The sequence below is a fragment of the Girardinichthys multiradiatus genome, chromosome 13, assembly GCF_021462225.1.
Source record: "Girardinichthys multiradiatus isolate DD_20200921_A chromosome 13, DD_fGirMul_XY1, whole genome shotgun sequence".
In the NCBI taxonomy this organism is placed as follows: domain Eukaryota; kingdom Metazoa; phylum Chordata; class Actinopteri; order Cyprinodontiformes; family Goodeidae; genus Girardinichthys; species Girardinichthys multiradiatus.
In genome coordinates, this window is record NC_061806.1 from 37,510,187 (window position 1) to 37,515,563 (window position 5,377).

Below are 5,377 nucleotides of genomic sequence, written 5' to 3' on the forward strand. Positions count from 1 at the left end.
GATGACAAATATCACCTGTATTTATTAAAATATTATTTAAAGAAATAAAGAAAATAGTAAAATAATATTTAAGGAAATTTTGTTTTCAATAAGAACAAACCTTTTGGATAAATGGGTCTTAATGGTGTTTAATTAGTTATCACGTTTAGTAAAATAATATTTAGGGAAATGTTACTTATTTATTTATTTATTTAAGTTTATTTGATAGGGACAGACACACATTGACATAGACCAACTGAACAAAACAGCAGTCCCATGTTTGCATCATAGTGCAATAGCAACAGCTAATTCGCAGCACTTGTCCGTAGATGGGCTTTTGTTTTTTTTTTAAAAGTACCTCTAAAAATTAAAGTAATAATCATTTAAAATAGCACAACATAATGTTGACAATATCTACAAACAAACAGTGAAACATAAAACATCAAAAATTGGTATACTTCCTATATTGGAAACATCCTTTCTGGGTAAATGATCTTCAGCTGACTCATAAAGTGGGCGAACACGTTCTCAGCTGTTAGCGGTTGGAGCTAACAAAAGAAACTTATAGCTGGTTAACAGAATCAAGCACATACCTTTAAAATACCACTAATAAAAGGGTTGAAATGCATAAGCGTGTACGACGCTTAACTTTGTTGCATGTGATTGTAGTCACTCTGGATCCAGTTTGAAGAGTTATGTCTGTTTGCCTGCAAAAAGACATTAGCTCGCGGACTCTCCTTCCAGCTCCGCTGGGGACCTGAGTGGAAGGTCCCCAGCGGTGGAGGTCTGTTTGTTGGAACGCGGGGTTTTAATTCAAAAAGTGACGTCACAGGAAGTCCGGTGTTGCTTCTCTTGTTCCTGTTCCTGGCTGTGCTGGAAGTAGGTTAATGCGATTTATTTTGAAAGTTTCAGAAAAGTTCTTACTGGCCTTTAATGTTGTAACTCATGGCTGGGTCCCAACACTACTGAGTAAGTGAATTCTGGCTACACTGGATTTTATTTAGAGGTATCGGAGTAAAAAGGCCTGAATATCAATGAACAGCGTAGTTTTAAAGTTTTTAATTATAAAAATGTTGAAGACTGTATCATTTTCTTTCAACTTTACTGCATTACTTTGTGTTGGTCTATCACATAAAACAAATAAAATTATTTTGAAATTTGTAGTTGTAACTTCAAAAAATGTAAAAATAAAGAAAAAATAAAGACTTTAAGGAGCATGAATATTTTTGCATTTCTTTATTTCAAATATTTTTTTTTTCTTATTATCTACTACGTTTACATTACATCAGTACCATATCATTCAACCTTTCTTGACAATTGTTTGCACAATCTCTCCTATATGTCATCCTTTAGATCTCCCTGCGGGTCGGTCCTGCAAATGTGTAAAGCTGCATTTTCAGTTTCTGTTGTTTACTGTGATACCTTTAAAAGTTAGGCTGCTGAACAAGCTGCAAACAGAGTGCAGAAGTAGGCTTGAAAACACCCTGCGGGCAAAGCAGTGCACTTCAATGAACAAGCAGTTCCCTGTCTAGATTATTTATTCAATGGTACAGAAAATTAAGTTGATTCAATTATATCTAAAAGCTGAAAATATATATTCATATATTAAACCACCCAGACTTTGAGTTTTGGTCAGCTTTAATTTAAGTTAGGTAAGATTTTATCTCCCTGTAAATCAGGCAGCAGAACAACAACAGGCGCCGCTGATGACTGTCATTACTTGGAGGTGTCACTTAAAACCTGCAGGACAAAAATGCACCTTAAGTTAATGAAGTCACTGTGCAAACGACATGCTACATGTTGCCCAACCACTATTCAAGCATGGGCGGTGCACTTCAGTGACTGACATGGACTCGGGGGGGAAAACATCACACTCTGAATGTGTCAAAGTTCAATAACTGGAATGGCTTGGTGTGTTGTGAACAGTGTAATGAAGTGTAAGAATTATCTTTGACATTATCTATGCATACCCTTTCTAATGCGTGAGGAGGAGAAAGTAATCAACAATTATGGTAACGATTAAACTGATTTTAATTGCTCTGGTAAGCAGGTTTATATTGTTAATGTTATAGTCTCTCCACAGGAGGAATTCGCATTAAAGTAGATATAAACTAAAGCTTCAACATGTTGCACCTCAGTGAAATTCAGTTGAATTTAATATATCCATACGGAGCCACAAGAGGGTAGAGTAACCAAAAAGTATACTCAAGTAAGAATAGTACTACTTCAATATATTTTTATCAAAGTAAAAGAAAAAAAGTAAGCATCCAGGAAATGACTGAAGAACATTTTTGGTAAAACGACTACTCAAGTACTCAGTAACTGAATATATATCTGGTGTAATATTTAAAAGTGATGTAATCAGACAGATAAAAATATGAAGTTAGGTGCAAATTCTGGTATTTTAAAGACTAAAATAAAAAAAGATGTACCTGAATAAATAACTTAATTACAACATAACAAATTCAGACAGAAAACGTTTTTTCCAACTTAAAACTTAAAAACAATACTTAAATCAATTGAACAGGGTAAAGTACTTCCATCTATTGCTTACTGTAACTTTGCTTGACATCCGAATGACAAAGCAGTTTCAGCAGATAGAAAATAACATTAAAACAATAACTTCTACACAAACTGTAAGTGTGTTTCTGTGTCTGGTGCATTTTTGGTTTAAACTTTCTTGTTCTTCATTCATCAAAGTTACTCGCAATGGGTAGAGTAGCCGGATATTTTACCCAAGTAACGCCAGTGATACTTCATAACAATATTACTCAAGTAGAAGTAAAAAGTATATAAAGGTAAGTATAAATAGTCCTAGAAGTACATTTTTCAGAGAGTTTCTTAGGTAAATGTAACTGAGTAAATATAACTAATTACTTCCCAAAATAAATATTATTGCACATAGTTCAAATACAATCCACTTGTAGCGCAGATTTGATTATGTACAGTCCTGTTTGATCATACAGTACATTCAGATTCTGTTAATTGTTTAATGACAGCAGGTAAAAATGGTCTTCTATCTAAGGATGGCCCTCTTACTTTATTAGCCATTCCTCATCTTGAGCAAGCATGTGGGGACAGTGGAAAGGAAACAGTAACTTTTAACTAGCAGAAACTAACAGAATCAGACAAAACCCAGAAGCACTGGCCCAGATATTACCGTTAATAGGAAAGCTAAAGAGTGAACAGAGTTACAGGCAGCAGCTGCTTAATCAGTTACTCTTCACAACAAACAGATACAGATAAACATAGAATTACTGGACCAGAAGTACTTTCTGTGGGGAAAAGTAAAGAGAGGACAGAATCTATCATTTTATTTATATAACTTTATACAAATAGCAAATGGTTTTACAGATTAAAAACAAAGCAAACCCTTATGACCACATAAAAACATACAACCGGCCCATTGAGTAGAAATATACATGACAAACATAGATATGGTATGCATACCCAACGTGCCATGAAATGCATGCTTTCAAATATACACTGCTGAAAAAAATAAAGGGAACACTTAAACAACACAATATAAATCCAAGTAAATCAAACTTCTGTGAAATCAAACTGTCCATTTAGGAAGCAACACTGACAATCAATTTCACAGCTGTTGTGCAAATGGAATAGACAACAGGGGGAAACTTTGGTGATTAGCAAGACACACTCAATAAAGGAGTGGTTCTGCAGGTGGGGACCACAGACCACTTCTCAGTACCTATGCTTTCTGGCTGATGAATGTTGGTGGTGCTTTCACACTCCTGGTAGCATGAGACGGACTCTACAACCCACACAAGTGGCTCAGGTAGTGCAGCTCATCCAGGATGGCACATCAATGCGAGTTGTGGCAAGAAGGTTTGCTGTGTCTGTCAGCCTAATGTCCAGTGCCTGGAGGCGCTACCAGGAGACAGGCCAGTACACCAGGAGATGTGGAGGAGGCCGTAGGAGGGCAACAACCCAGCAGCAGAACCGCTACCTCCACCTTTGTACAAGGAGGAACAGGAGGAGCACTGCCAGAGCACTGCAAAATGACCTCCAGCAGGCCACAAATGTGCATGTGTCTGCACAAACGGTTAGAAACCGACTCCATGAGGATGGTATGAGGGCCCGACGTCCACAAATGGGGGTTGTGCTCACAGCCCAACACCGTGCAGGACGCTTGGCATTTACCAGAGAATACCAGGATTGGCAAATTCACCACTGGCTCCCTGTGCTCTTCACAGATGAAAGCAGGTTCACACTGAGCACATGTGACAGATATGACAGAGTCTGGAGACACCATGGAAAGCGATCTGCTGCCTGCAACATCCTTCAGCATGACCGGTTTGGCAGTGGGTCAGTAATGGTGTGGGGTGGCATTTCTTTGGAGGGTCGCAGGGCCCTCCATGTGCTCGCCAGAGGTAGCCTGACTGCCATTAGGTACCGAGATGAGATCCTCAGACACCTTGTGAGACCATATGCTGGTGTGGTTGGTCCTGGGTTCCTCCTAATGCAGGACAATGCTAGACCTCATGTGGCTGGAGTGTGTCAGCAGTTCCTGCAAGATGAAGACATTGAAGCTATGGACTGGCCCACCTGTTCCCCAGACCTGGATCCGCTTGAACACATCTGGGACATCATGTCTCGCTCCATCCACCAACGTCACGTTGCACCACAGACTGTCCAGGAGTTGGTGGATGCTTTAGTCCAGGTCTGGGAGGAGATCCCTCACGAGACCATCCTCCGTCTCATCAGGAGCATGCCCAGGCGTTGTAGGGAGGTCATACAGACACGTGGAGGCCACACACAATACTGAGCCTCATTTTGACTTGTTTTAAGGACATTACATCAAAGTTGGATCAGCCTCTAGTGTGTTTTTCCACTTTAATTTTGTGTGTGACTCCAAATCCAGGCCTCCATTGGTTAATAAATTTGATTTCCATTGATGATTTTTGTGTGATTTTGTTGTCAGCACATTCAACTTTGTACAGAACAAAGTATTCATTGAGAATATTTCATTCATTCAGATCTAGGATGTGTTATTTGAGTGATCCCTTTATTTTTTTGAGCAGTGTATATATATATATAGAGAGAGAGAGAGAGATTGTGACTTTTCAGTTCTTACTTATAAAGTACTTCACAATTATGCACTACTTGCAGTGCATAAGTGCTGCAGTTACATTTTAGTGTGAATGAACAGAACTTCAACTATAATTATAGGATTATATTAAATGTGTCCAAATGATTTAACAAAAGTTTTGTTTTTGTCCAGATGCCCTTTTCTCAATGCTGGTTCAAACCTTTAAAGCGGACCATTTATCGGACAACTCTCTGATTGGTCTGCTGTCCCACGGAGGGCGTGTCCTGCTGCTGTGGGTGTTTTACAAAAGCAGCCTCCACGGAGCTCATCCTCTCATTCACTACGGAT